Below are 11,981 nucleotides of genomic sequence, written 5' to 3' on the forward strand. Positions count from 1 at the left end.
GTCACTCATCGGACATGCCATCAGTGGGAACTGTTCACAGTGTTTACTTTTAATATGTCAAGATTGCTCTAAACATTCTGCAGGGTAACCTTCCCGTCAACGCAACTAACTAATGCAATTAAATACAATGGAATCTGGTTGGATGCACAATATGTCAGATGATATGATGGTGACACATGGTTCTAATGTATTTTGATAGTCAGGGGGGAATCTGGGAAGTGTTTAATGGTGATCATCAACTAACTTAATGCACCATTTGCATTTATTTAAAGTGTAACAAAGCAGCAGTTTCTAATTTAATGTAGCATGACATTTAAAACTTAATTAAATTTGCACCATCTCAAGTGATCTGACATTATTCGACGAACAAATAAGATCCCTGGAGACTGATAGCAATGTGCAATTATTAGTCATGATTATGGTTAATAAAATAAAAATTCTGAATGATACCTCTTAAATAGTTTGTTTCTCTTTCCCCTTACCCCATCCTGTTGCATTGAGCCTGATTTTAACTCTGGATAAGGACAGTGGGTTTTGCATCTTTTTAAACTTTGCCTAATGATTCTCCAATCCTCCAAGATTCCAAATACAAGTTAACTTTTGGAGGCAGTCTGAATATAGCTCCTACCTTGCATGAGCCCATAGCACAAAACTGACCCTAACTAGCATTAAATTTGCTAGCCTATTCAGAAGCATGTCTCATGTGGTAGATGAAAAATGATGCTGTGTATTTTTTTAGCAGTTAGAACGGGGGTATATTATGGAAGCATTCACTGGAGTATTCTGTTTTGTTGAGGATTGCAGCAAGGATTTCTTCAGCTTTTCTTTGCTACTATCTTTATTGTATGAGCAGCTTTATTAAAGCTGTGTCTGAAGATCTCAGACCATGGATGTAGTTGTAATAGTATGAGCAGTCTAACCAAATTTGCACCACTGCCTACCATATTGTACGGTTATGCCAGTTGAGTACACTGTATGAACTGCTCATGGTAAAGTTTGCTGCCACTATAACCTTTATGTATAGGAAATGACAAATTATGCTTTATCTAATATGTTAGAGGTCGAACCATTTCTTGACCTTTTGATGTCTCTCAGTCGGTTATGGAAGCAAGACCTGAAGATGTCAAGGATTCCGACCATGCTATAACACTACTAATCAGACACTTTTATTCCAGCTCTGTCTTGATTTATGCTTAAAGTATGTCACCCCTTCTATCTGTTGCTGCATCTCTAGCCATAAGCTCTAGTTGCAACCAGCAGTGATCATAATGAAGCATCTTTCATTGTAAATGATCAGTTCAAAATTTAAACCATGCTGCAAAACAGGTAATTCAAACCATGTGAGGACATGTTTTGGAATATTCCAACATCCAACTTATGGGTTTCTTGTTATCACCATTAACATTAATCCTTCGCTGCCGGGTTTGATCCACAGATGGAAGCTTTCTATTTCTTTCTTCATCATCCTCCTGAATATAAACAAGCACTTTACACAAAATTCTTCTCTTATGTCAATCATATCAAGCCCCCTCATAATTTTAATGACCTCCATTAGGTTATCCCAAAGCTGCCTCTTCTAAAGTAAAGTGTTGCACCTTTTCTGTCTTTTCCAATGGTTACACAAGCTAAGTGGAGGTGATAACCCATTTCTCTTGTACTACAAGATTAGTTTCATACTATTACATGTTTCTTAATAGCTTCCATTTTTCTGCAAAATGGTTTGAAAATCAAACCTCAGCATGGACATCCTCTTCCCCCTTAGTTCGCCTGGCCCTCAATTTTATCACTGCAGCATCAGTAGTTAACACCTTTTCATCTTAATGCTCCAATGAGATTTAAAGTTGTTAGAATGTCATCTGTCACTATTATTTTTTATTATTTTTAAGTTGTGAATTTTTAATTTCACCTTCACAGCAAATAAAGTGAATGATAAAGTACAACAAGTGATTTAGATGCTCATTTATGCTTGGAGATGGCATCCCACTGCTTTTGAGTAATTACTCAATGAGAGAAATTGTGCAGCATTTTGCCTAGTTTTCAGGCTATATTGGGCAGCTCCTCTGTTTTGTTTCATCCTTCCAGTTCTTCGAATAATGTCATGCATTATAAACTTTGCTGCAAAGACAGCCATGGAGCAGCAGAGAGGAATAATTGAATCAATAAAATAAGAATTGCTAGAACCTTAGTAGGTGTCATGTCAGTAAAATAATGAATATAAATTAGTGATGGAATGTGAGATCTCAGAAATTCTAACCTTCTTATTAAGATTCAGGGACCCTTTGAGCTGTCTTTCTTTTTTTAAAAAAGAAGACAATGTCAGCCTTGTTTAGATTTCTTTTCAAAGTACTTCAAATCCTTGTGTTGAATTTAGTTCTCAGCCACTGAAATTATGCATTTGGACCATTGATAAACTGATTCATGCAAATAAGGGGGAGGGGCGCTGAGTAAAAGTTATTAACTTCTAGAGTGCAGATGCTGTTTTGTTTTTGGGCAGGAGTAAGATTTGGACAGACTGACTGGAGAGATGAAACAAAAATCAAATGAAATCCCTTAGGAAATATACCAAGTATGGTTCAGGTATTTTATCCTGACAAGTTAAATTTTAGCTTTGAACTTTATATTCTTGTGAACAGAAAAATGTATTAAAATGGATTTGAAGGAGTTGAATAGTAAAGCAAACTATGAATGCAGCAACTATTGTATAGCTGAATAACAACAATGACATTGAAAAATCCAAAACTTTCAAGAGATTTTTCAACAATGGGTAAGATGTTGCGGCTTAAACCCATCTTTAAAGAAGCCCAACAGTTTCAGATGTCTAACTCAAAGTCAATATTTGATATTTAACATTGATAGGTTATTACTTCTTCACACTCCACTATGGTTAAGCACCTTACATGCTATCATAATACTGAGTTAATTTAATCTATTTTGCAGTGATTGTCTTGAAGTCAAACAGTTGGTTCTCATAGAATATGAGTTCTCTGATTAGGGCTGTTAAACTGGTCCACTCAGGGTGATCTGGCTGACAGATTTTTTAAAAAAGGGTGCGTCAGAGACTCTGGCACTCCAGGAGCTGACTCTGAACAGGCAGTACTAGAGTCAAGGACTTTACGTGTGTAAGTAAAGGGTGCCTTGATAATGGTATACCAGCCTCTTTGGAGTTATTTCATATTCCACACAGGAATGCACAATCTTTCCTACTACATCTGAAAATCTACCCCACTTCCCTTTTCACTTTTTTTTTCAATGATTACCAGTGTCAGTACCATCATTGATAAAGTTAGATTAGATTCAAAAGGATAATTCCTTAGGACCTTTCTTGCAATTCCAAATTATTTCAAAAGCTCTACAAATAAATGCATGTGATTGCAATGGGTGTGCAAAAAAAGTGTTGAAATCCAGATCTGAATTCAACAAAATAACATATTAAATTGTTCTAGTGATCAAACCTAGCTCTCTACTTCTAGATAGCTACCTTTACAGGAACATTCTGGAGTAGATGTAGATGATTACTCAGACGTTTGGTTTTCTGAAATTTACCTCGTGGGTGGTACCACGTGGCTTGTATAAAAGCCTCCTCACCTAGCTATATTTTTATCAAATGAATTCATTTTATTTCAAATTGAATTTACCTGCAGCAGAGTTTTTTTTTAAAGATAAGGGGCTCAGTGTTTTGGATGAATGGGCTATAACATGCAAGTTGAGTCAAGACCATTATCAGATCAGTCTTACTTGATAGTATAGTGAACTCGACCAGTCAAATGCACTTCTCCCGCTCCCAAGCCCTGTGTTCCTACTTTCCACCAATTAACTTTCCAAACTGTTCCTGTGATGTCTGATCATAATCACCAATTTATTCCTTATTCTTGCCTCCTGCTACCTCCTCCTTTAAGCGACAACATGCAATATTTGCACTTTTCCTGCAGCTAAACGTTTAGGAAAATCAAAATGATGATTGCTACTTCTAACACAAATGCCACATGCTTGGCAGTGATCCTATCATTTGCTCAGCCACTGGCAGAAGCATAAATATATTCAATAGATTTGCAACATGCTTATTTGACTCAAAGTGCCCCTATATCTTCCCACTTAGAAGACATGTTTGCAAAATAGCAGGCATTTAAACCTGTTTAAAGAAAATTAATTTCATTTATGCCAATATTGTAGTTTGGGAAAAGTTTGCAACCCATTGGAATCTTCAGGGTAAGGAAGAAGACTGACATTAAAAATCTATTATCACTTATTAAGATGTCATAAATGACAGAGAGTAGATTTTAAGGACCATGGCCTGATCAAAATTATAATGTTGTGGTGAATGATATTTGACTGTGGAACATAGTCAGTCCTTTCACTGAAGATAGTGGGTCGATAGTAGGTATTGGAGGTCAGGCTTAAAATGTTCCAAGGGTTCAAAAGTGCTAATCTATGGTTAAGGCATTATCTAAATGCACAGCTGTTCTTGAGAGCTGTGTGAAATATTTCCACTGTTCCTGATAGCCCAGGAACATTGCATTATTGAAGTACAACAATGAGTCATTTTGAAACCAGAAAACAATTACAGGCCATAAGTAACAATACCACTCAAAGGATGTTTATTTGTCTTTCCTGCAGTTACCATTAGGTTGCACTTATTTTTGGAGGACAGGTTTGGAATTCAGAGCAGTGATTAGAAACCAGCTGTTGTGGAGATTCAAAGGCAGAATATTGCTAAAACTCTTCATATTCATTTATCTTCACACTACCTTTAGGATAGACTGAATTATCTTCTTCAGGGATAGGACTGACACCAAAAAGCTCTCCAAATCTGAAATTTAAATATGGGCATTGTTTTGCTTCTCTTTAAGGTGAGTCCACACTTCCTAATCCACTTTACTATCATCGCCCTCATGGCCATCTGTATTTCCTTTTTATCTTCATGCTTAAGAACGCAGTTAGTGGGGTGACAAGTACAGACAACATTTGCCTTTATTGAGATGGTCTCCAGAATATGTAAATCTTCTCTGAAAAATACTTTCCTTCACACAAAGGGATCATCATGATGGCTTTCAATAGCATTCCACTTATATTTCAGTTAAGTACCCTGTGCACATAGAATAACATGACACAGTGGCTCAGTGGTTAGGGACAGCACAGTGGTTAGTACTGCTGCCTCTCAGTGCCGGAGACCCAGGTTCGATTCCAGTCTTGGGTGACTGTCTGTGTGGAACTTGCACGTTCTTCCTGTGTCTATATGGGTTTTCTTCAGATGCTTTGGTTTCCTCCCACAGTCCAAAGATGAGCAGATTATGTGGTTTGGCAATGCTAAATTATCCAGTCCAGGGATAAGTAGGCTGTATTGGTTAGCCATGGGAAGTGTGAGTTTACAGGAGTAGGGTAGACCAGGGTCTTGGTGGAAAGCTCTTTGGAGTTTTGGTGAAAACTCAATGGGCCAAATGGCCTCTTTCTGCACAGTGGGGATTTTGTGCTGTAAGTGAAAACCCAACCATCTATGCAAACTGGTCCTAAAATGGCATTTGAGCTGATATATTATCTGCATAAATCCTGCAATGGTGCATTCTCAGAGGAATTGAGCCCCTTTTGAAGTGAAACTGTTATTGTTGATGCTTCAGATTAGAGACAAAAAATAAAATTTGTCAAGGTAAGAATGTTTTAAATGAACATTATGCATGTGATCTTATTTACCTGACTGATAGTATCCTGACAACATGACTATGGGAATCTGGCTATCTGATTGCTGACTGTTGAAAGTTCATATATCTGATGTGTTGGTGAACCAAGAATTCACTGATGTTCAGTGCTGCAGCTTCCATAGCCTGAGACCTGTGTCTGACTTCCGCTTCTCTCTGCTACTTTCCATTCTGCTGTCTTTTCTAGCAGCAAAGAAATGACTAACAATAATGGAAATTGTTGAATGCATTGTTGGAGAGCAATTAGTTGGGTGACTAATGTTGCATCTGCATACAAAACCCTTGGCTTCATTCACAAACAAAACCTAAATCACAAGTTTACACAGGTAGTTGTGTAATTATCTTATCTTTTCTTAAAAAATAAATATTTTATTATAAAATATAATTTTTTAAAAAATTGTAACAGCAATTTTATTCTGTAAGGTAGCTGTTTACTGAACATATACCATGAGTGTCAGGACACTTCTTTTCAATACGTGTAGGAATTATTTTGAAAAATGGTTTTAACACCATTATTTTTCACTTCAGCTCACATTTTTTTAAAAAGCAATAAACTAAAAAGTCACAGCCTTTTCAAATAGAAGAAACATTAACACCTGAACAATGCTATAAATTAAGCATGGGTCTCAGTGAGGGTAATCACACTGCTTTTCTCCTGTGAGGATGTAAGAAGTGGTTTCTAACCTTACAGTTCTGCATAGCTCAGGAGATTGAAAGATGATGTTAAAGAGAGAGGAAAATCCAAACAATCTGGCAGGTTGTTAATTGAATCTTTCCCTGAGACCCAGGGTCTGTAAAAATATGACTGGGCCTAAAAAAGGACAAGTTCAAAGTTGTCATCGCAGTCAAATAAAGAAGGATGTGAATGGTTCATCTCCGGGAAAAATGACCAGGGTGATTATAAGGTTCAGTCAAATCATAAAGAAGTTTGTATTCTGGTTTTGTGATTTAATTAATAGATTAACATTTGAGCCAAAACCTCTTTGTGACAAGTAATCCCAGTATCCAAGAATCATGAAGGAGGAAGGGAATATAATCCCCTACAATGCACCAACCTAATTAAAAGACGTACTGTGTCTGCTTAAAATTGCTCAATAATTCAGGATAATCCTGGAGAACAAAGATAATCCCAGTTTCTTTTCAACAATATTAAACATCTCCTTAAACTTATTTCTGCTGCCCTTTCCAACCTCTTTGAAGAATCACTGCAAAATTATTGAAGAAGTCAACACAAAATTTTTAAGTCCCATACCTGCATGTGCACAGAATTTTGAGCCCTTCTGATGCTTATAACAATGCACACCTGGGTTGCCTCATGAGTACACAGGTCTACACAGCAAAAATTCATCCCAAGGAAAATGAAGCATTGTACAGGCAGCCATGGTTGATGAAGGAAGTCAGGGATAGCATAAAAGCAAAAGAGAAAGCATATAATGTGACAAAGGGCAGTGGGAAACCAGAGGACTGGGAAGCTTACAAAGACCAACAGAGGGTAACAAAAAATTTAAGGAAGGAGAAGTTTAAATATGAGGGTAAGCAAGACCGTAATATAAATGATGACTGTAAGAGTTTCTTTATATGTATCAAGGGCAAAAGAGAGGCAAAAGTGGACATTGTGCCACTGGAAAATGACGGAGGAGAAATACTAGTGGGCAAAAAGGAAACGGCTGAGGAACTGAACAATTGCTTTGTGTTATTCTTCACGGTGGAAGACACGAGTAATCTCCCAAAAGGTCAAGAGAATCGGGGGGCAGAGCTGAGTATGGGGACCATCACTAAGGAGAAAGTGCTAGTAAAACTGATTGGCCTGAAAGTGGATAAATAACGTGGAACAGATGGACAAGATCACAGAGTTCTAAAGGAGATAGCTGGAGAGATAATGGAAGTGATAGTGGTGATCTTTCAGAAATCAGTAAAGTTAGGGACAGTCCCAGAGAACTGGAAAATCATGAACGTGACACCGATGTTTAAAGAGGGACTAGGGCAAAAGACAGAAAACTTACAGCTGATTAGCCTAACCTCGGTTGTGGGCATTGTAAAGGATGAGATAGCTGAATATTTGGAAGTGCATGGTAAAATAGGGCAAAGTCAGCATGCCTTCATCAAGGGGAGGTCATGCCTGACAAATCTGTTAGAATTCTTTGAGGAAGTAATGAGCAGGGTAGACCAAGGAAGACGAATGGATATTATCTACCTGGACTTCAAGAAGGCCTTTGATAAGGTGCCACACAGGAGGCTGCTGAGTAAGATAAGGGCCCATGGTGTTAGAGGCAAGGTGTTAACATGGGTAGAAAATTCGCTGTCTGTCAGAAAGCAGGGAGTGGGGGGTTAAAAGGATCTTTATCAAGATGGCAGCTGGTGTCAAGTGGTGTTCCGCAAGGGTCAGTGTTGAGGCCACAACTTTTCACTTTATGCATTAATAATCTAGATGAAGGAACTGTGGGCATTCTGGCTAAGTCTGCAGATGATATAAAGACAGGTGGAGGGATAGGTAGCGTTGAGGAGGTGGGGAGGCTGCAGCAGGATTTGGATAGGTTAGGACTGTGGGCAAAGAAGTGGCAGATGGAGTACAACATGGGAAAGTGTAAGGTCATGCACTTTGGGAGGAAAGACAAAAGCATAGACAATTTTCTAAATGGGGAGAAAATTCAGATGTCTGAAGTGCAGAGAGACTTGGGCGTTTTAGCCCAGGATTCCCTCAAGGTAAACTTACAGGTTGAATCAGTAGCCAGGAAGGCTAATGCAATGTTGGCATTTATTTTGAGAGAACTTGAATATAAAAACAGGGGAGAATGACAGAGGCTTTATAAGGCTCTGGTAAGGTCACATTTGGAGTATTGTATGCAGTTTTGGGCCCCATATTTGAAGAAGGATGTACTGGCCCGAGAGTGGTTTCAGAGGAGGTTCCCGAAAATCATCCCAGGAATGATAAACTTCACATATGAGGAACATTTGAGAGCTCTGGGACTATACTCATTGGAGTTCAGAAGGATGAGGGGGGATCCAATTGAAACTTACAGAATACTGAATGGCCTGGACAGAGTGGATGTTGGGAAGAGATAATGGGAACTGCAGATGCTGGAGAATCTAAGCTAACAAAGTGTGGAGCTGGATGAACACAGCAGGCCAAGCAGCATCTCAGGAGCACAAAAGCTGATGTTTCGGGCCTAGACCCTTCATCAGAGAGGGGGATGGGGAGACGGAACTGGAATAAATAGGGAGAGAGGGGGAGGCAGACCGAAGATGAAGAGAAAACAAGATAGGTAGAGAGGAGAGTATAGATGGGGAGGTAGGGAGGGGATAGGTCAATCCAGGGAAGATGGACAGGTCAAGGAGACGGGATGAGGTGGTAGGTAGGAAATGGAGGTCAAGCTGCACCTTGGATGTTGGGAAGATGTTTTCATTTGTGGTTGAGATCAGGACCTGTGGGCACAGCCTTAGAGTAAAGGGAAGACCTATTAGAACGGAAATAAGGAGAAACTTCTTCAGCCAGAGTGGCGAATCTATGGAATTCACTGCCATAGAAGGCTGTGGAGGCCAGGTCATTGAGTACATTTAAGACAGAGATAGATAGGTTCATATTATCAAGGGGATCACAGGGTTACGCGGAGAAAACGGGAGAATGGGGTTGAGGAACTTATCAGCCATGATTGAATGGCAGAGCAGACTTGATGGGCCAAATGGTCTAATTTCTGCTTCTGTGTCTTATGGTCTTATCTTATGGTCTATTTCTATAATACACCCATAAAATAGGCACAATATCATTGTATTTCTAACTCAGATAAAGGTAAAATACTGCAGATAACTTCAGTTCTGAAGAAGAGCCATTCTGCACTCCAAAAATGTTAACTTTGTTCCCTCTGTGCAGATGCTGTCAGACCTGCTAAGTTTCTCTTGCACTTTGCTTTTTATTTAAGACCGAGGTAATTGGGTTGACTATAACATAACCACCTAGTTGCTGCTGGTACTACACTGCAAATTTTAATTGTGGTTTCTTTTAGCCAACAAAGGCCATGGATCTTTCTATATGTGGGAAATCTAGAGCCTGGAAATTCTGTAATAAATGGAGAATGTTGGAGAAACTCCGGTCTGGCAGTATCTATGGAGACAGGAAAACTTTTAAATATTTCAAGTCATCTTCTGAACGTTAGTGAACAGTGCTGTGTATTCACCTGATCGTTATTCATTTCAGAACAGTACAGAGATGAGTCTAGTCCTAAATCCAGATATGCTATTTACGGAGTATTTCAAAGCTTAGAATTTACGAAATTACCATAGATTTGTTCTACAATAGGCCCTTTCTCCTCTATCTCAGATCTTGTGGAGCTAGTTGCTTGACTGTCTGGATTCACCCCCAAGCTTAAGTAATCAAACAAGAGTACACAGATCAGTTACTAAGTATTTTTATGGTCAAACACAGATTAAACCATTGAATAATGCAAAGCAATTAGAATCCAGAGGAAGGAAATACCTGAAAACATCAATCAAGAGAAGAATGTCACTTTTGAATAAACTAAGACACCATAGTACAGTTTCTCAGCTCAGTTTAACGATTGAATCACCTTGAGAAACCACAATTCATGGGCACCCTTTTCAGGTGCTGCATTCACCAGTAAAGGTGCTTGCAAAAAAGTTCACTTTTTAAAAAAAATGTTTGTGGAATGAGGGCTTTGCTGGCCAGCCAGCATTTAGTGCCCATCCCTAATTTCCCAGTTAAGAGATCACAAATGTTATGACCTTGCTATGCCATTTTTCGCAATTTATTTCAACAATTAATTAATATTTGAGTCTTGGCCATCCCAATGAAATTTGGATGAGACAGTAATAGTAATGAAATGTGTGTGGACTTAAATTTTGCTAAAAATATGATACAACTGAATGAAAATAGATTTGTCATGAGGAAAACCATTATCATGTAGCCTGTGCATTCCCAAATCTTTGCTGTTTTAGTTGTAATTTACTTTTAGGCAGAAATCTTAAGAGCAATGTATTATACCTATTTTAGTTCTGTAATGCTATCAAAAGTCTAATGCTTACCTGTGAATATAACAGACTCCATGATAACACAAACTGATATTTGTACAATAACCTTGCCAGTCCAGATTTTTGTAATTGTGCAGGAGACAGGAAATTGCTTTACCAACTGTGTGTAATCTTGAAAGCCATGAGAGAAATATATTGCAGGTCCTAACTAAATTGGCAATCCTGACTGCTTTTACTTGAGAGATAGTAGGAGCTGCAGATGCTGAAGAATCTGAGATAACATGGTGTGGAGCTGAATGAACACAGCAAGCCAAGCAGCATCAGAGGAGCAGGAAGGCTGATCTTTCGGGCTTAGACCATTCTTCAGAATAATAATTGACTTAAGAGAAAGAATTTCTGGACAAGGTCTAGGCCCGAAATGCCAGCTTTCCTGCTCCTCTGATGCTCCTTGGCCTGCTGTGTTCATCCAGCTCTACACCCTGCTTTTATTTGATTACATTTTAATAACTGTCAAAAATCTATGCCTTTAAATGAGTTTCTCCCCACATAACCTCATGTGTTCTTGTACCAAGTAATGCTAAACATAATATGTTGTGTTTTTGTGACTATGCAACATATTTGTGAGCATACTAATGTTGAATTTCAGGCCAGAAGCTTCATTACAAATGATGGAAAAGCACACATGAGTAGTTGCAAAGCTATTTTCTTTTTGGAACTGATCTCCCGATTGTCATTTTTCCAATAAAAATTGAATTGTGAATATTCTAGAAAATTCCATGCAAGTTACGGCATTTGTTGAAAAGATGTTTCTTGAAGATTGCATGGAGCAATTCAGAAAGAAGTCCTTTCATTAGCGTGGACATTATTTCAGCACCAACGTCAGCGCCAACAATGAAAACTTGTCAATCTTTCCCTGCCTTTGGTATTTGTTTTGTTCAAAATGGTTTCCATGTTCACTGCAAAATAACATTACCTCACTTAATTTTCAACTCAAAACTTCCACCTCAAGAACAGAAGGCTGTTTATATCAGTGACAGAAATTATACATTTGGGCAAATATCTATTTAAAATTTGACATTTATTGCCAAAAAAATTCAATTTACTTCAGCAAACAACAGTGATTTTCAGATCTTGTTTAAGTGCATTGAATACATTAGAAGTAGATAACATCTCCTTAATATTTGACTTATTCATTCATATCTGTGAAGATAGACCCTCAGCTCAATATGTGTTTCAAAAGCTTTTTTGTTGCAGTTTTTCTCATCAGTGGTGGTCTGCTATGTTGCCTTCCACTCAAAAGCAGGGTGA

This window comes from Stegostoma tigrinum, chromosome 4, assembly GCF_030684315.1.
Source record: "Stegostoma tigrinum isolate sSteTig4 chromosome 4, sSteTig4.hap1, whole genome shotgun sequence".
NCBI lineage: Eukaryota > Metazoa > Chordata > Chondrichthyes > Orectolobiformes > Stegostomatidae > Stegostoma > Stegostoma tigrinum.